Below are 20,688 nucleotides of genomic sequence, written 5' to 3'. Positions count from 1 at the left end.
ACTTTATCAGTGGAAAAATCACTTCTATATACACAAACTTCTTAATATGAAATAAACAATGTAATTCAAATAAACGCTTACTATGGTATACTGCCAATATCGGCCAGGCATGGTGGCTTATGCCTGTAATCCCAGCACTTTGGGAGGCAGAGGTGGAGTATTGCTTGAGCCCAGGATTTCAAGATCACCTGCCTGGGCAACACAGGGAGATCCTGTCTCCAAAAACAATAGCCAAAAGTGGTGGTACATGCCTGTGTTCCCATCTACTCAGGAGGGTGAGGTGGAAGGATCGCTTGGGCATGGGAGGTCAAAGTTTCACTGAGCTATGATCACACCACTGCACTCTAGTTTGGGTGAGAGAGCAAGACCCTGTCTCAAAAAAATAAAAAATAAATAAAAATTAAAAAAAGTCAAATTCAGGGTACAATGGAAATATCTGGCAAAAGGGTCAGGAAACACCTCTCTGAAGAAATTATTTTTCAGCTGAGACAAATGATGAGCAAGAGTTCCTAGGAAAGAGAGGGAATTCAGTATTTCAAGGAATGGAAAGAACTTCAGTAACACTTAGAGGCACCGAAGGGGTAGATGAGGAACAGAAGAGCTAAATTCACGATGCTGACACTTAACATAAGGTTGGTGTGAAGCCACTGAAAGACAAAGATCTGATTCATATTCTTGAAAAAAATCATTCTACCTGCAATGTGCAGAATGGCAAGGAGAAGGCCACAGCAGAAGAAACCCATTAGGAATCTGTTACAGGTAAATCAATGCAGATACAGCGGGACAGCTTCTTGGATTAAGAGAGAAACTGGGAGGATGCAGCAAAGTGAATCAACCTTCAGGACACAGAAATGACAGGACTTGTCATTTGTCAAAAGCCTATCTGTTGGGGGTAAACATTCCAGTATCAGCTACTAGGTAGATAGTGGTATCACTGATACGAAACACAGACGGAGATCGATTAGGGGAAGGTTATACTGACTATGCCTTTAGTCTTTCACATGTTCAATTTGAGATGACCATTAGAAGTCCAAGTGGATATATACAGCTGGATATACAGTTCAAGAATTCTGAAAAGAGGACATCATGTGAATTCCAGTTTTCAGCTTAGAGTAACCAAAGCTATAGAAAATGATAAGATCACCTAGAAAGAATTTGTAAAAGGTAGAAGAGAATGAGAGAATGTACCCTAGGGCAATATCCCAAGGAACTCTAGGAATTTTTTTTTTTTTTCCCACTCTTGTTGCCCAGGCTGGAGAGTTTTGCTCTTGTTGCCCAGGCTGGAGTGCAGTGGCACGATCTCAGCTCACTGCAACCTCCGCCTCCCGGGTTCAAGCAATTCTCCTGCCTCAGGCTCCCAAGTAGCTGGGATTACAGGCATGCACCACCACGCCCAGCCAATTTTGTATTTTTAGTAGAGACGGGCTTTCTCCATGTTGGTCAGGCTGGTCTCGACCTCTGACCTCAGGTGATCCACCCAACTCAGCCTCCCAAAGTGCTGGGATTACAGGTGTGCCCAGCTGGAACTCCAGGATTTAAGAGTGAGATAAAGAAAGAAGACTAAGCAAAGGAAAGTGAAAAAAAATGACCAGGGAGATAAGGTCAAAAATCAGGTAAAGGTGGTATCAGCAAAGCTAGAACAGGTTTCTAAAAAGAGGGAAATGGTCAGTCAAAGGTTGTTGAGAAGTCGAGCAAGATAAGGATTAAAAGTGTTCACTGAATTCTCTTGACATTTGCAGGAGAAATTTTAGTACAATGGAAAGGACAAAAACCAAGGTGGAATAAAAAAGGCGATATATAAAAATTGTTCAAGAAGCCTGGGTAAAGCTGAAACATTTTTTTAGTGGAGATTCTTATACATGTTTAAATACTGATGAAGTACTTTACTTCTGGATAAAGACTGCAGATTAAGCAGACACATTTTACCATCATTCCCTCTTAAAACTTCATTAAGAATAAAAAACTTGTCCTTTATCTTTTTTTTTTTTTTTTTTCAAAAAAAAGGTCTCATTCTGTCAGCCATGGCTCACTGAAGCCCCAAACTCCCAGGCTCAATCAAGTAATCCTCCTGACTTAGCCTTCTGAGTACCTAAGATTACAGGTGTGAGCCAATAAATTAATTTTTTAAAAGAAAAAACCAGCCAGGCACCATGGTGCATGTCTGTAATCCCAGCTACTCAAGAGGCTGAGGCAGAAGGATCCTTTGAGGTCAAGAGTTTGAGACCAACCTGGGCAACACAGCAAGACCCATCCCTAAATAACTAATTAAAATTAAATTATGTTTTTTGTTTTTTTGTTTTTTTTTTTGAGACGGAGTCTCACTATGTCTACCCAGGCTATAGTGCAGTGGCACATCTCAGCTTACTGCAAGCTCCGCCTCCCAGGTTCAAGGTTCTCCAGCCTCAGCCTCCCGAGTAGCTGGGACTTCAGGCGCCCGCCACCACGCCTGGCTAATTTTTTGTATTTTGAGTAGAGATGGGGTTTCACCGTGTTAGCCAGGATGGTCTTGATCTCCTGACCTCGTGATCCACCCGCCTCGGACTCCCAAAGTGCTGGGATTACAGGCGTGAGCCACCACGCCCGGCCGCCAAGAATTTTTTAACTTAATTTTTTAAAGATATAATTTACCTACAGTGAAATACATAAACCTGAAGGGCTTCTGTTTTTTTAAAGCATATGTACACAAAATGGAAGACCGAACAACAGCAAAAACATTTTGAAAGTTGGAATGTGGATTGACTTAAAGATCTAAAGAAGTTAAGTCTCGGCTGGGGCCGGGCACGGTGGCTCACGCCTGTAATCCCAGCACTTTGGGAGGCCGAGGCAGGCGAATCACCTGAGGTCAGGAGTTCAAGACCAGCCTGACCAACATGGAGAAACCCCGTCTCTACTAAAATACAAACATTAGCCGGGCATGGTGGCGTGCGCCTGTAATCTTAGCTACTTGGGAGGCTGAGGCAGGAGAATTGCTTGAACCTGGGAGGTGGAGGTTGCAGTGAGCCAAGTTCATGCCACTGCACTCCAGCCTGGGCAACAGAGCGAGACTCCGTCTCCAAAAAAAAAAAAAAAAAAAGTTAAATCTCAAGCTTGCAGGGAGGAAAGCAATCTAAAGAACAATACCTCAAAACAGGTCAGGAATTGTTCTACAGAGGGATGTGAATATGAATATGATGCTAAAAATAAAAGGATTGGTCAAATGATTTAAATATCCTCCCACATGCCACAAAACCAGCCAACTGTCCCCTACCCATCCTTGCAGACACCTGGAGTCTTCTTCTCTAGACTAGAACAGCACAGCCCAATAAAATTTCTGCAATGACAGAAATATTCTATATCTGCTCTGCCCAATACAGTAGCCTCTGGGCAAATGTGGCCATTGAGCACTTGAAACATGTCTAGTGCAAGTGAGGAACTAAACCTTTAATTTTAATTATTTAGATTTAGGCTGCTACATGTGGCTAGTGGCTACCACACTGGATAGTGCAGCTCCGCTATCCAATATGGTAGCCACTAACCACATGTAGCAGCTTAAAACAATCCTATGTAAAAACAAAGAATTCCTGGACTGGAAAGCTTTTCAACTGGTCCAGTTGAGAATGAGGTCATCTTACTGAAAATAGTTGAGTTAAATGAACATGAATGAGTGTTTACATAATGAATGCTAAGACCTCCAGCCTTTCCCTAAGTATAGCAGCCTGACTGCTGGAAGCCCAATTTGTACTCTCCAAGTAGGAGATCCCTTCTTCTTTAGGGAATCTGACCCCGGAGCAAAGACAAGATACTGCCATTGAAGGTTCTCGAATACAAGGGTCCAGTAATTAAAAGCAAACTTCACATGCGTTTCCTTTACATTTCTGCCCCTGTATTCCCAGCCATGCTGCTGTATGTTCATACTGACCAAATATCAACATTCCTTCAAAGATAAAACACACACACAAGGGAAACAGAAGTAAGGTTTACACTCTTACTAGATACTCACCGATGCTAGGACAGCCCCAAGCCTAAACAGCCCCTTAAGGAGCCCAATATTTGGGTGAAAGTTCACAGCGCAGCCACCGTACAGGTTAACTGAAGCTTCACTACGAAAAAGTTTTATCGGCCAAGTGTGGTGGCTCACGCCTGTAATCCCAGCACTTTGGGAGGCCAAGGCGGGCAGACTGCTTCAATCAATCTGCATTCCAGCTTCCAAAATGTTTTGCTATTTTTCTGTCTTCCATTTTGTGTACATATGCTTTAAAAAACAAAAACCCTTAAGGTCTATGTATCTGACTGTATTTTTTTTTTTTTGAGATGGAGTCTCACTGTGTCACCCAGGCTGGAGTGCAGTGACCTGATCTCAACTCACTGCAACCTCCACCTCCCAGGTTCAAGAGATTCTCCTGCCTCAGCCTCCTGAGTAGCTAGGAGTACGAGTGTGTGCCACCATGCCCAGCTAATTTTTGTATTTTTAGTAGAGATGGGGTCTCATTATGTTGGCCAGGCTGGTCTCAAACTCCTGACCTCAGGTGATCCACCCACCTCGGCCTCCCTAAGTGCTGGGATTACAGGCATGAGCCACTGCGCCAGGCTGTAAATTATATCTTTAAAAAATTAAGTTAAAAAATTCTTTAAAATTTTAGTCTCAAGTAGTTTCAGAGTCAGAAGACTGCCTCAAGAGCCAGCAAGTGACTTCTAACCTTCAATTTCTGCTAGGTTGTTACAACTCCCTAGAGCTGCTTTGTTTCAATGTTAACTCTGCAGTATCAGTTTAGATTGAAACTGTAAGCCTGGGTTCATACTAACCCTTCACATGTACCTCTACTTGTCTCCTGTCAGAATCTGAAATTCAACAACAACTAAAACTTCAGAATTAAGGTATTCCAGACACAAAAATAAAATTTTAGAGATTCAGCTATTTGGTTTCTCAGATACATACCAGGTCTCTCTAGACTCTGAATGTATTAGACAACCTATGTGTTACCATCACTTGTTGTTTTTTTTTCTGAGACACAGTCTCACCCTGTTGCCAAAGCTGGAATGCAATGGTGCAACCTTGGCTCACTGCAACCTCCACCTCATGGGTTCAAACGATTCTCCTGCCTCAGCCTCCCGAGTAGCTGGGATTATAGGCGCCCGCCACCATGCCCAGCTAATTTTTTTGTATTTTCAGTAGAGACGGAGTTTCATCATGTTGGCCAGGCTGTTCTCGAACTCCTGACTCGTGATCCACCCGCCTTGGCCTCCCAAAGTGCTGGGATTACAGGCATGAGCCACCGCGCCAAGCCAACATGACTTTTTAAATCACTGACTTTAGGATGTCCTTTGTCATCTGGTTGTAGAAAATCAACATGCTGCTGACTGGATACAGTGGCTCACACCTGTAATCCCCGCGCTTTGGGAGGCTGAGACGGAGAGATCACTTGAGGTCAGGAGTTCAAGACCAGCCTGGCCAACATGGTGAAACCCCATCTCTACTAAAAATACAAAAATTAGCCGGGCGTGGTGGTGGGCGCTTGTAATCCCAGCTACTTGGGAGGCTGAGACAGGACAATCACTTGAACCCGGGAGGCGGAAGTTGCAGTGAGCAGAGATCAAGCTGTTGCCCTCCAGCCTGCACAAGAGTGAAACTCTGTCTCAAAAAAAAAAAAAGAAAATCAACACGCTATAAACATGATCATTTTAGAGAAAAAATAATTTAGTATATTTGGAGAATCTGTGATGTAGGGTCCATTTCCGGCTCTACTAATAATAGAGTAGGAATTGCTAAAGCAATGAGAAGGCTACCAAAGAATAACTGGAGAATGAATATATTTCCCTAAAAGAGAAAGTTCAACGCAGCCTGATGGCCTATTTACCTTAATTTTGAAAATATTACCCAAGCCCAAAAAAAGTCACAAGTGTTTCACCATAATAGGTAAGAAAAATACATGTAAAGCACTGTGACCACCTTACCAGTTGACCCTTTCTGAGCGTCTACCAAATTCTTTAAATCAGTGACAGAGTACAATCTAACCAAGAAAAGAAAAAGGAACTAAAAATTCGCAAAGACATGCTTAATATCGCAAATGCCAAGGTGATCCACTTCAATCAGATGTTTGGCAACTAGAGAAGCACAGAACCCCGTTCTCAAACTGAGCTCCATAGGAAGCTGGCTAATAACACAAAGTAAATGGCCATGCATGCCAGGATGAAGGAGTCAGAAAGGCAGGCCTGTGTGTAGAGCACTGGGTTTATGACAAGCTAGAATAAAAGCAAAATATTGTTAAATTTCAATTTTTCTATGATTTTTGAAGGATTCACATAATGGCCCACCAAAAAAAAAAAAAAAGGCTGATTTAGAAAGTAATATAGCCCAGGCGCAGTGACTCACGCCTGTAATCCCAGCACCTTTTTTTTTTTTTTTTTTTTGAGACGGAGTTTTGCTCTTGTTGCCCAGGCTGGAGTGTAATGGCACTATCTCAGCTCACCACAACCTCGCCTCCCGGGTTCAAGCTAGTCTCCTGCCTCAGCCTTCGGAGTAGCTGGGATTACAGGCATGCGCCACCAGGCCTGGCTAATTTTGTATTTTTAGTAGAGATGGGGTTTCACCATGTTGGTCAGGCTGATTTCGAACTCCCGACCTCAGGTGATCTGCCCGCCTCGGCCTCCCAAAGTGCTGGGATTACAGGCGTCAACCACCGCGCCCAGCAGATCCCAGCACTTTTGAGAGGCCGAAGCAGGTAGATCACTTGAGGTCGGGAGGTCGAGACCAGCCTGGCCAACATGGTGAAACCCCATGTCTACTAAAAATACAAAAATTAGCCGGGCGTGATGGCGGGCACCTGTAATCCCAGCTACTCTGGAGGCTGAGGCAGGAGAATCGCTTGAACCCGGGAGGAGGTTGCAGTGAGCTGAAAAGATCGCGCCACTGCACTCCAGCCTGGGTGTCAGAGTGAGACCCTGTCCCCCCCCCAAAAAGAAATTGTGAGCCCAGGTGTAAATGAAGCCCCCCTCCCCACCACCCTCCTCTACATACCAAGACTTTCTCCTAGAAAAGATGCACTGAGAAAAAGCTATCTTGAGTAAAGATCAAAACTGATATAAGCCATCCCTCATATACCAATAATATGCCATCAATAAGTGTGAGACATGTGGATGGCTAGGAGAGAGTCTGGTTTCTTCCTGATGCTGCCCACCCAAAACAGAGACTGCAGTTAGGCTCTGACCACACGAGCGCCTGGCATCTCTGGGCACCCTTTTCCACACCAAGCTTAGTTATTCCGGGCAAAATGCAAAAAAAAAAAAAAAAAAAAAAAGTAGGAACCTATCATGAAGTGTCCTGGATATTCTTAAATTAAATTTAACCAGATTCTCAAAACATTTCATAACTAACGTCTGCTTTCTTCATTTAATTCTCCAAACATTATAATTTATATTGGTAGAAGAAAGTCCCACTTTACCTGCGGTAAAAAGGTCGAAATGTCTAGCATGAGATGAAAAACACTACCAGACAGCAGGGTAGGATTTCACCTCGGCTATTCTGGCTCTAAGTCCAAAACTCCCACATCCTCTCCGCATCCCTCCACCCCGACAGAGTGGCCACAGGGCGTAGAGCGGAGGCTGATACCGCTCAGAGCAGACCGAAGGGAAAAGACGTCTCCCACCGCGCTCATGCCCAACCGGGCTCTCTGGAAAAGGGTCCCGGGGAGCGCGAGGAAAGAAACGAAGGCCGGAAGGAGGCAGAGCGGTCTAAGCAAATAAAAACCCCGGACTTCCAAGGCGGCCGGAGCTGGAGGCCTGTGACAGCGGCTCCTCCTCCCAGAGCTTTCCCGGCTTCAGGAGGAGCTGGGGGCGCCAGCTTCCCGGTGCCTGCGACGCACAGCCCGGCTGGAGCGAGAGCGCAGGACAGCGGCCCCTCGGGACGAGCTCGCGCGCCTCCCCCGGAAAGGGAGGCTGTGGCCGAGACGGACGGCGGCCTCCAGCTCGGGCGGGGGAGGGCGGCTCGAGGCCTCCGGACCGGGCGCTGAGGTGGCGCACCGGCGCGGGAATGGCCCCAGCCAGCCCCGCCAGGCGATCGCTGAGGCCGTCACTCGGCTGCCCGCGTCCCCGCTTACCTGCTACGCTCGTTCCTGGCAGCTGCCCCGCCGCCGGCCCCGACGCGGCAGCAGCCTGGACCGCGGACCCCGCCTTCGTCAGCTCCAAGGGAAGCCCCGCCAGCGACGAGGCGTCCGGCCTGCTCGCCGCGGCCACAGCCGCCGAGCTTCCTCTGAAGCGGCTGCCGCGACGCCGGCGCTGGCCTATCGCGTCACCTCCTCCGCGCCCTTCCGCCTGCGGGGCTGGGCCTGGCACCGCCCGCTTCCGGCGCTCCCGCCCCGCCTCCCGACCCGGGGCCGCCCCGCCCCCGCCCGTCACCGCGTCCTTAGCCCCGGCCTCCCTCAGAACGTGCTGGGATGGGAACCGCGTTCAGGAGCTGCTAAGCGCGTTTGAGACTTCAGCCCCTTCTCCAGCTTTTAACCTAAAAGGGCTAAATCAGACCGCAGCTAGTGTACACCCCTACCCTCCGCTGATCCCGTCACCCCTGCGCCGAAGGCAAAAGACCCATTCCAGCTCTGGACGTTGTGAGGCCTGGCCCAGGCGTCCGCTCTCTGGTTTTCCCATTGATCTTACCCCTGGTATTGTGATTGGCCTCTTTATCTGTGTCCTACCCGCCCCAACTGTGAATGCTTTCCAAAATTATAAGCCAATGTCCTGACAGGTAAAAACATAATAATAGCAGATTTATGGCGGAAGATGAGTTCAGCTTTGAACATACTCGATCTGGAAGAATAAAGTGGAGGTGACTGCGATGGAAAACCAACAGTGCGTTGCTGAGAGCCTGTGTAGGCAGTGAGGATATGCATTGATGGTGGAGAAGATAAAAACAATACCGAAGCCAACTGCAGGATGGTTTGCTTTTAATTATCATCATGTGTCAGAAAATTCTAAACAATGTTAATGAAAAAGTACTCCTTTCCAAACAAAAGCTTTGTTTAGTCTTAGTTCTAAGCAATGGCTGCAATTACTGTTGATTTTTTTTTCTTTTTTCTTTTCTTTTTTTTTTTTTCCCCAAACAGGGTCTTGCTGTCTCGCCCAAGCCGGAGTGCTGTGGCACACCCTAGGCTCGCTGTAACCTCTGCCTCCTGGGCTCAAGCGATCCTCCCACCTCATCTTCCAGGGTACCTGGGACCACAGGCTCCTGCACCACGCCCGGCTAATTTTTTTATTACTATTATTATCATTATTTTTGTAGCGATGACATCTCCCTATGTTGCCCAAGCTGGTCTCGAACCCCTGAGCTCAAGTGATCCTCCCACCTGGGCCTCCCACAGTGCTCGAATTACAGGCGTGAACCACCACACCAGGCCCTCTCACTTTTTAACAGTTTCTCTTTGTCAGTGATTTTTTTTTTTTTTTTAGAGGAGTGTCGCTCTGTCGCCCAGGCTGCAGTGCAGTGGCGCCATCTCGGCTCACTGCAAGCTCTGCCTCCCGGGTTCACGCCATTCTCCTGCCTCAGCCTCCTGAGTAGCTGGGACTACAGGCACCTGCCACCACCATGCCTGGCTAATTTTTTTTGTATTTCTTTAGTAGAGACCGGGTTTCACGGTGTTAGCCAGGATAATCTCCATCTCCTGATCTCGTGATCCGCCCACCTCAGCCTCCCAAAGTGCTGGGATTACAGGCATGAGCCACCGCGCCCAGCCTGTTAGTGATTTTTAGCCATTTATTTTGTGCCCTATCTTTGTTTTCTTTGTATTTATCTGTCTTGGATATCATTGAGTTTCTCTGATTTGTGGGTTGATGTCTTTCATCAGTTTTGAGAAATTCTCAATCATTATCTCTTCAGATATGGTTTTTGCTGCATTCTCTATGCCTGTTCTCCGAGACACCAATTACATATGTAAGATTATTATTATTATTATTGAGACAGAGTTTCACTCTTTTTGCTCAAGCTGGAGTTCAGTGGCGCGATCTCGTCTCACTGCAACCTCTGCCTCCCGGGTTCAAGCGATTATCCTGCCTCAGCCTCCCGAGTAGCTAGAATTACAAGCGCCCACCACCACGCCCGGCTAATTTTTGTATTTTTAGTAGAGATAGGGTTTCACCATGTTGGTCAGGCTGGTCTTCAATTCCTGACCTCCGGTGATCCACCCGCCTCAGCCTCCCAAAGTGCTGGGATTACAGGCATGAGCCACGGCACCCAGCCCATATGTAAGATTATTTGATTTTGTTCACCGTGTCTTTTACACTTTGTGATGTCAATTTTTTTTTCAATTCTTCAGTTTGAAGGTTTTCTGTTTTTCAGGTTACTGAGTCTATCTTCTATAATCTCCAATCTGCTGTTAAATCTATACATTGAGTTCTTAATTTTAAATATTAGATTTTCAGGTTTTGTTTTTGTTGTTGTTGTTGTTTGTTTTTTTTGAGGCCAAGCTTTGCCCTTGTTGCCCAGGCTGGAGTACAGTGGCGCAATCTCGGCTCACTGCAACCTCTGCCTCCCAGGTTCAAGTGATTCTCCTGCCTCAGCCTCCCAAGTAGCTGGTATTACAGGTGACCGCCACCACACCCAGCTAATTTTTGTATTTTTAGAAGAGATAGAGTTTCACCATGTTGGCCAGGCTGGTCTCGAACTCCTGACCTCGTGATCCACCCGTCTCAGCCTTCCAAAGTGCTGGGATTACAGGCGTGAGCCACTGCATCTGGCCTGTTATTACCATCCTTATATCCACGAATACTCATTATTTAGCTTCTACTTATAACTGAGAGCATGCAGCATTTGGATTTTTGTTCCTGCATTATTTCACTTAGGATAACCGCCTCCAGCTACATTCATATTTCAGCAAAAGACATGACTTCATACTTTTTATGGCTGTGAAGTATTCCATAGCGTGTTTGTACATTTTCTTTATCCAGTCCACCATTGATGGGCACCGAGGTTGACTCCATGTCATTGCTATTGTGAACAGTGCTGCAATGAACATACAAATGCATGTGTTTTTCTGGTAGGATAATTTATTTTCTTTTGGATGTATACCCAGTAATGGGATTGCTGGATCAAATGGTAGTTCTGTTTTAAGTTATTTAAGAAATCTCCAGGCCGGGCACAGTGGATCACGTCTGTAATCCCAGCACTTTGGGAGGCCGAGTGGAGCAGATCACCTTAGGTCAGGAGTTTGAGACCAGCCTGGCCAACATGGTGAAACCCTGTCTCTACTAAAAACACAAAAATTAGCTGGGTGTGGTGGTGGGTGCCCGTAATCCCAGCTACTCTGGAGGCTGAGGCAGGAGAATTGCCTGACCCTGGGAGGCAGAAGTTGCAGTGAGCCGAGATCGCACCACTGCACTCCAGCATGCGTGACAGAGCAAGACTCTGTCTTGAAGAAAAAAAAAAAAAAGAAATCTCCAAACTGCTTTCCACAGTAACTGAACTAATTTACATTTTCACCAACAGAGTATAAGTGTTCCCGTTTCTCTGCAGCCTCACCAGCATGTTATTTTTTGACTTTTTAATAATAGCTTTTCCGACTGGTGTGAGATGGTATCTAATTGTGATTTTCATTTGCTTTTCTCTGATGATTAGTGATGTTGAGCATTTTTTTATATGTTTGTGGGCCACTTATATGTCTTCTTTTGAGAAGTTCCTATTTATGTGTTTTGCCCATTTTATTTTTATTTATTTATTTATATATTTATTTATTTATATGGAGTCTTACTCTGTTGCCCAGGCTGGAGTGCAATGGCACAATCTTGGCTCACTGCACCCTCTATCTCCTGGGTTCAAGCAATTCTCCTGCCTAAGCCTCCCAAGTAGCTGGGATTACAGGCGCACACCACCACGCCTGGCTACTTTTTGTATTTTTAATAGAGTTGGGGTTTCACCATGTTGGACAGGCTGGTCTTGAACTCCCAACCTCGTAATCTGCCCTCCTTGGGCTCCAAAAGTGCTGGGATTACAGGTGTGAGCCGCCTCTCCCAGCCATTTGCCCATTTTTAATGGGGATATTTGTTTCTTGTTTGTTCAGTTAAGTTCCTTATAGATTCTGATATTGAACCTTTGTTGGATGCATAAATTATGAATATTTTCTCCCATTGTAAGTTGTCTGTTTACTCTGTTGGTACGTTCTTTTGCTGTGCAGAAGTTCTTTGCTTTAATTAGGTCCCATTTGTCAATTTTTGGTTTTGTTGCAATTGCTTTTGAGGATTTAGTCATAAATTATTTCCCAAAGCCAATGTCCAGAATGGTGTTTCCCAGGATTTCTTCTACGATTCTTATAGCTTGAAGGGTTACATTTAAATTCTCAATTTATTTTGAGTTAATTTTAGTATACGGTGAAAAGTGGGGCTCCAGTTTTATTCTTTTGCATATAGCTAGCCAACTATCTTAGCACAATTTATTGAATACAGTGTTCTTTCCCCTTTGCTTGTTATTATCAACCTTGCCAAAGATCAGATGACCATAGGTGTTTTTTTTTTTTTTTAACCAATACCATGCTGTTGTGGTTACTGTAGCCTTGTAGTATAGCTTGAAGTCCAGTACTGTGATGCCTCTGGCTTTATTCTTTCCACTTAGGATTGCTTTAGCTATTCAGAGTCTTTCTGATTCCATATAGATTTTAGAATAATTTTTTCTAGTTCCTTGAAAAATGACGTTAGTAGTGACAGGTGAAGCCAGCTGGACTTCCTGGGTTGAGTGGGGACTTGGAGAACTTTTCTGTCTTTAAAGAGGATTGTAAAATGCACCAATCGGCACTCTGTAAAAACACACCAATCAATGCTTTGTAGCTAGCAAGAGAATTGTAAAATGCACCAATCAGTGCTCTGTAAAACGCACCAATCAGCGCTCTGTAGCTAGCAAGCAGAATGTAAAATGCACCAATCAGCGCTCTGTAAAACGCACCAATCAGCACGCTGTAGCTAGCAAGAGGATTGTAAAATGCACCAATCAGCACTCTGTAAAACACACCAATCAGCACGCTGTAAAATGCACCAATCAGTGCTCTGTAAAACGCACCAATCAGCGCTCTGTAGCTAGCAAGCAGATTGTAAAATGCACCAATCCCCACGCTGTAGCTAGCAAGAGGATTGTAAAATGCACCAATCAGCACTCTGTAAAACACACCAATCAGCACGCTGTAAAATGCACCAATCAGTGTTCTGTAAAATGCACCAATCAGCAGGATCCTAGAAGTAGCCAATTGCAGGGAGGATTGAAAAAAGTGCACTCTGGGCTGGGCTCGGTGGCTCACCTTATAATCTCAGCACTTTGGGAGGCCGAAGTGGGCAGATCAGAAGGTCAGGAGATCAAGACCATCCTGGCTAACATGGTGAAACCCCATCTCTACTAAAAATACAAAAAATTAGCCAGCATCATATTTAATGGGGACACAATAAAAGTGCTCCCAAACTTGAAGTCAAGAACAAAAGCGGTTTATCCATTTTTACAGCTATTACTTAACATTTTTCTGGATGTGTTAGCCAATATAATTTGACAAGAGGTAGAATATAGAGATAGAGAAATCAGAATGGAGGAAAAATTATTATTTTCAGATCAAAATAACTGTATACTTGGAAAACACAAAGGATTTTATTCAGAAATTACACACCAAATGCTGGTGAGGATGAAAAGCAATAGGAAGGGCCATTCATTGTTGGTGGGAATGCAAAATGGTATACAGCCAGTTTGGAAGAGAGTTGGCAGTTCCTTACAAAACTAAACATGCTCTTACCACACAATCCAGCAGTTGAGCTCCTTGATATTTATCCAAATGAACTGAAAACTCAGGTCTGCACAAAAGCCTGTACATGAGGCCAGGCGTGGTGGCTCACGCCTGTAATCCCAGCACTTTGGGAGGCTGAGGTGGCCGGATCACAAGGTCAGGAGATCGAGACTATCCTGGCTAACATGGCGAAACCCCATCTCTACTAAAAATACAAAAAATTAGCCGGGCGTAGTGGCGGGCGCCTGTAGTCCCAGCTACTCGGGAGGCTGAGGCAGGAGAATGGCGTGAATCCGGGAGGCGGAGCTTGCCGTGAGCCAAGATCGTGCCACTGCCCTCCAGCCTGGGGGACAGAGTGAGACTCCGGCTCAAAGAAAAAGAAAGGCACTTTGATAGGACAGAGATGGAACATGGGAGGGCCAATAAGGGAATAAAAGCTGGCCATCCACAGCCAGCAGCGGCAACCCGCTCGGGTCCCCTGCCATGATGTGGAAGCTTTGTTCTTTCACTGTTCAAAATAAATCTTGCTGCTGCTCACTCTTTGGGTCTGTGCCACCTTTAAGAGCTGTCACACAGTGAAGGTCCACGGCTTCATTCTTGAAGTCACCGAGACCACAAACCCACCAGAAGGAACCAACTCTGGACACAGTACCTTGATAGGAATAATGTTTAGGCTGGGTGTGGTGGCTCACACCTCTAATACTAGCACTCTGGGAGGCCAAGGGGGGCGGATCACCTGAGCTCAGGAGTTCGAGATCAGCCTGGGCAAAATGGTAAAGCCCTGTCTCTACTAAAATACAAAAATTAATCAGGTGTGGTGGCAGGCATCTGTAATCCCAGCTACTCAGGAGGCTGAGGCAGGAGAATGGCTTGAACCTGAGAGGCGGAGGTTGCAGTGAGCCTAAATTGCACCATTGCACTCCAGCCTGGGTGACAGAGGACTCTGTCTCCAAAAGATAAATAAATAAATAAATAAATAATGTTGAATCTGCAGATTGCTTTTGGCAGTATACCATTTTAACGATAATGATTTTTTCAATACATGAGCGTCGAATGTTTTTCCATTTGCTGGTGTCATCTAAGATTACTTTTTTCTTTCTTTCTTTTTTTTTTTCAGACGGAGTCTCGCTCTGTAGCCCAGGCTGGAGTGCAGTGGTGCAATCTCGGCTCACTGCAAGCTCCACCTCCCAAGTTCATGCCATTCTCCTGCCTCAGTCTCCCGAGTAGCTGGGACTACAGGCACCCTCCACCACACCCGGCTAATTTTTTTTTTTTTTTTTTTTTTTGTATTTTTAGTAGAGATGGGGTTTCACCACATTAGCCAGTATGGTCTTGATCTCCTGACCTCGTGATCCGCCTGCCTTGGCCTCCCAAAGTGCTGGGATTACAGGCTTGAGCCACCGCGCCCGGCCTTTTTTTTTTTTGACATGGGCTCTCACTCTGTCACCCAGGCTGGAGTGCAGTGGTGCGATCTTTGCTCACTGCACCTTCCACCTCTTGGGTTCAAGTGATTCTCCTGCCTCAGCCTCCTGAGTAGCTGGGACTACAGGTGTGGGCCACAACGCCTGGCTAATTTCTGTATTTTTAGTAGAGACAGGGTTTCATTATATTGGCCAGGCTGGTCTCAAACTCAGGACCTCAGGTAATCTGCCCACCTCAGCCTCCGAAAGTACTGGGACTACGGGCATGAGCCACTGCATCTGTTTTTGTTTTTTTTGTTTTTTTTTTTGAGATAGAGTCTCACTCTGTCACCCAGTCTGGAGTGCAATGGCATGATCTCAGCTCACTGCAACCTCCGCCTCCCACGTTCAAGCAATTCTCATGCCTCAGCCTCCTGAATAGTTAGGATTACAGGCACATACCAACACACCCAGCTAATTTTTGTATTTTTAGTAAAGATGGGTTTCACCATATTGGCCAGGGTGGTCTTGAATTTCTGGCCTCAAGTGATCCACCTATCTCGGCCTCATGAATTAACTTTTTGATGTGCTGCTGGATTCAGTTTGCTAGTATTTTGTTGAAGATTATTGCATCCATTTTCATCAGGGATATTGGCCTATAGTTTTCTTTTCTTTCTTTCTTTCTTTTTTTTTTTTTTTTTTTTTTTAGACAGTCTCACTCTGTCTCCCAGGCTGGAGTGCAGTGCTGCGATCTCGGCTCACTGCAACCTCCACCTCCCAAGTGCAAGCGATTCTCCTGCCTCAGCCTCCCAAGTAGCTGGGACTATAGGCATGCACCACCACACCCGGCTAATTTTTGTATTTTTAGTAGAGATGAGGTTTCACCATGTTGGCCAGGCTGGTCTCGAACTCCTGACCTCAAGGATCCACCTCCCTCAGTTCTCCCAAAGCGCAGGGATTACAGGCGTGAGCCACCATACCCAGCAGTTTTATTTTTTCATTGTTTTTGCCAGGTTTTGGGATCAGGGTGATACTGGCTTCCTAGAATGAGTTAGGGAGGGGTCTCTCCTCAATTTTTTGGGAATAGTTTTAGTAGGTGATGTGGTTTGGCTCTGTGTCCCCACCCAAATCTCATTTTGAATTTTAATCCCCATGTGTCAAGAGAGGGAAGTGATTGGATTATGGGGGCAGTTCCCTCCATGCTGTTCTCCCAATAATGAGTCTCATGAGATCTGATGGTTTTATTTATTTATTTATTTATTTTATTTCTTTTTGAGATGGACTCTCGTTCTGTTGCCCAGGGTGGAGTGCAATGGCATGATCTCGGCTCACTGCAACCTGTGCCTCCCAGGTTCAAGCAATTCTCCCGCCTCAGCCTCTCAAGTAGCTGGGATCACAGGCATGCATCACCACGTCTGGCTAATTTTTGTACTTTTGTAGAGACTGGGTTTCACCATGTTGGCCAGGCTGGTCTTAAACTTCTGACCTCAGGTGATCCGCCCACCTCAGCCTCCCAAAGTGCTGGGATGATAGGCGTGAACCACTGTGCCCAGCCTGATCTGATTTCTGGTTTTAAAAGTGGCAGTTTCTCCTATGCTTGCATTCATTCTCTCTCTCCTGCCACCATGTAAGATGTGTCTGCTTCTCCTTCTGCTATAAGTTTCCTGAGGCTTCCCCAGCCTTGCAGAACTGTGAGTCAATTAAACCTCTTTTCTTTATAAATTACCCAGTCTTGGGTATGCCTTTATAGCAGTGTGAGAACGGACTAATACAGGAGGATTAGTCTTAGCCTTTGTACATCTAGTAGAATTCAGCTGTGAATCCATCTGATCAGGGGCTTTTCTTGGTTGGTAGACTCCTTTTAATGATTCAGAATCATAACTTGATATTGGTCTGTTCAGGGTTTCAATTTCTTCCTGCTTCAACATTGGCAGATTGTGTGTTTCCAGGAATTTATCCATTTCCTTCAGATTTTCAAGTTTGTGTCCATAGAGGTGTTCATCTTGAGGATCTTTTTTAAATCACTGTGGACTTGTAATGTCATTTCTGATTGTGCTTATTTGGATATTCTGTCTTTTTTTTCTTCGTTTTTAAATTTTTTTATTATTATTATTTTTATTATTTATTTATTTATTTATTTTAGATAGAGTCTCACTCTGCTGCCCACGCTGAAGAGCAGTGGTGCAATCTTGGCTCACCACAACCTCCACCTCCCAGGTTCAAGTGATTCTCCTGCCTCAGCCTCCCAAGTGGCTAGGATTACAGGCGTGCGCCACCACACCCAGCTAATTTTTGTATTTTTAGTAGAGATGGGGTTTCACCATGTTGGCCAGGCTGGTCTCAAACCCCTGACCTCAAGTGATCCACTTGCCTCGGCCTCCCAAAGTGCTGGGGTTACAGGCATGAGCCACCACACCCAGCCTCTTTTTTTCTTTGTTAATCTAGCTAGTGGCCTATCGATCTTGTTTATCCTTTCAGAAAACCAACTTTTGGTTTCATTGATTTTTTGTATGGATGTTTGTGTCCCAATTTCATTCAGTTCTGCTCTGATTTTAATTATTTCTTTTCTCCTGCTAGCTTTGGGGCCATTGTGTTGCGGGAAGTCAGGGACCCCAAACGGAGGGACCCGCTGAAGCCATGGCAGAAGAACATGGATTGTGGAGATTTCATGGACATTTATTAGTTTCCCAAATTAATACTTTTATAATTTCTTATGCCTGTCTTTACTGCAATCTCTGAACATAAATTGTGAAGATTTCATGGACACTTATCACTTCCCCAGTCAATACCCTTATGATTTCCTATGCCTGTCTTTACTTTAATCTGTTAATCCTGTCATCTCGTAAGCCAAGGAGGATGTATGTGGCCTCAGGACCCTGTGATAATTGTGTTAACTGCACAAATTGTAGAACATGTGTGTTTGAACAATATGAAATCTGGGCACCTTGAAAAAAGAACAGGATAACAGCAATTGTTCAGGGAATAACAGCAATAACCTTAAACTCTGACCACCGGTGAGACAGGCGGAAAAGAGCCATATTTCTCTTCTTTCAAAAGCAAATGGGAGAAATATCGCTGAATTCTTTTTCTCAGCAAGGAACATCCCTGAGAAAGAGAATGCACCCCTGAGGGTGGGTCTATAAATGGCCCCCTTGGGTGTGGCCTTCTTCTGTGGGGATGAAATAAACGCCAGTCTCCCATAGCGCTCCCAGGCTTATTAGGAAGAGGAAATTCCCCCCTAATAAATTTGGTCAGACCGGTTGATCTCAAAACCCTGTCTCCTGATAAGATGTTATCAATGACAATGGTGCCCGAAACTTCATTAGCAATTTTAATTTCACCCCGGTCCTGTGGTCATGTGATCTCGCCCTGCCTCCATTTGCCTTGTGATATTCTATTACCTTGTGAAAGACGTGATCTGTGACCCACACCTATTCGCACGCTCCCTCCCCTTTTGAAACTCCCTAATAAAAACTTGCTGGTTTTGCAGCTTGTGGGGCATCACGGAACCTACCGACATGTGATGTCTCCCCCGGATGCCCGGCTTTAAAATTTCTCTTTGTACTCTGTCCCTTTATTTCTCAAACCGGCCAATGTTTAGGGAAAACAGAAAAGAACTTACATGACTATCGGGGCAGGTTCCCCAATAATTGCAGTTCTTCTAGGTGGGATGTTACCTCATTAATTTGAGATCTTTCTAACTTTTTGAGGTAGGTGTTTAGCACCATAAACTTTCCTCTTAACACTGCTTTTGCTGTATCCCAGAGATTTCTGTATGTTATGTCTCTGTTTTCATTTATTTCAAAGATTTTTTTACTTCTGCCTTAATTGCACTATTTACCCAAAAGTCTTTTAGGAGCAAGTTGTTTAATTTCCATGTAACTGTGTGGTTTAAAGAGATCTTCTCTGTATTGATTTCCATTTTTATTCTACCGAGGTCTGAGAATATGGTTGCTAAGATTTAGGTTTTTTAAATTTATCGAAACTTGCTTTATGGCCAGGCATGTGGTGGAATGTGTTCTATGTGCAGATGAGAAAAATGTATATTCCTGTGGTTGATGGGTGGAGTATTCTGTAGATGTCTATTAGGTCCAACTGGTCAAGTGTTGAATTTAAGTCCAGAATTTTTGTCAGCTTTCTTTCTTCTTTCTCCCTTCCTTCCTTCCTCTTTCTTTTCTTTCCTTCCTTCCTTTTTCTTTTTCTTTTGTTTGAGACAGAGTCTCGCTCTTTCATCCAGGATGGAGTGCAGTAGCGCAATCTCAGCTCACTGCAACCTCCACCTCCCAGCTCAAGTGATTCTCCTGCCTCAGCCTCCTGAGTAGCTGGGACCACAGGCGTGCACCACCATGCCCACCTAATTTTTGTATTTTACAAAACAGAGATGGGGTTTCACCATGTTGGCCAGACTGGTCTCGAACTCCTGGCCTCAAGTGATCTGCCCACCTCAGCCTCCCAAAGTGCTGGGATTACAGGCATGAGCCACTGCGCCCAGCCTATTTTTGTCAGTTTTCTGCCTCAATGATCTGTCTAGCAGTGTCAGTGAGGTGTTGAAGTACCCTACTATTATTGTGTGGCTTTCAAAGTCTTTTCATAGGTCTAGAAGTACTCATAAATCTGGGTGCTCCAATATTGGGTACAAATATATTTAGGATATTTGTCTTCTTATTGAATTGAATTCTTTATCACTGCATAATGCCTTTCTTTGTCCATTTTTATTGTTGTTGGTTTAAAGTCTGCTTTATCTGATTAAGAATAGTGACCCTGCTCTTTCTTGTGTTCTGTTTGTGGCTAGATCTCTCTCCAATGCTTTACTCTGAGCATATGGGTGTCGCTACATGTGAGATGGGTCTCTTGAAGACAGTAGATGGATAGGTAGTGCTTTTTTTAATCCAACTTGACACCCTGTGCCTTTTAAGTGGGGCATTCAGACTATTTACGTTCAAGGTTAATATGGATGTATGGAGGCCAGGCATGGTGGATCATGCCTGTAATTCCAGCACTTTGGGAGGTTGAGGTGGGTGAATCACTTGAGCTCAGGAGTTCAAGACTGGCCTGAGCAACATGGCAAAACCCTGTCTCTACAAACACACAAAAATTAGCCAGGCATGGTGATGCATGCCTGTAGTCCCAGCTACCTGGGAGGCTGCCCGGGAGGCTAAGCTACCCAGGAGGCTGAGGTGAGAATCACCTGAGCCTGGGGAGGTTGAGGCTGCAGTGAGCCATGATCATCACATCATAGCATTGTAACCTGGGCAACAGAGTAAGACCCTGTCTGAAAAATATACATTTTATAATTATTTTAATGCTGGTAGAATTTTTTCTTTTTTTCCCTATAATTTTTTTTTGAGTCTCTGTGGCCCAGGCTGGAGTGCAGTGGTGTGACCTCAGCTCACTGCAACCTCCGCCTCCTGGGTTCAAGCGATTCTCCTGCCTCAGCCTCCCGACTAGCTGGAATTACAGGCACATACCGCCATGCCCAGCTAATTTTTGTATTTTTAGTAGATACAGGGTTTCACCAGGTTGGCCAGGCTGATCTCCAACCCCTGACCTCAAGTGATCTACCTGCCTCGGCCTCT

General features: G+C 45.1%; 1 protein-coding gene across 4 annotated transcripts in view; it reads right to left on the bottom strand.

Annotated features, from left to right (window-relative positions):
- The window catches only part of SENP5 (SUMO specific peptidase 5), a 66,793-nt gene extending 58,486 nt beyond the window's left edge, over window positions 1-8,307 (bottom strand). For 2 of the 4 annotated variants that reach the window (XM_003806419.5, XM_024928402.4), the window contains exon 1: window positions 8,073-8,307. The gene's annotated coding sequence lies outside the window, so the exon portion shown is untranslated. The remainder of the gene's footprint in view (window positions 1-8,072) is intronic. The other 2 variants (XM_008953528.4, XM_055110796.2) reach the window with 1 other exon arrangement.
- Window positions 8,308-20,688: the final 12,381 nt, after the last annotated feature.

This window comes from Pan paniscus, chromosome 2 (genome assembly GCF_029289425.2).
Source record: "Pan paniscus chromosome 2, NHGRI_mPanPan1-v2.0_pri, whole genome shotgun sequence".
In the NCBI taxonomy this organism is placed as follows: domain Eukaryota; kingdom Metazoa; phylum Chordata; class Mammalia; order Primates; family Hominidae; genus Pan; species Pan paniscus.
The sequence above is the reverse complement of the archived record's forward strand: the minus strand, read 5'-3'. Positions and strand labels throughout refer to the sequence as shown.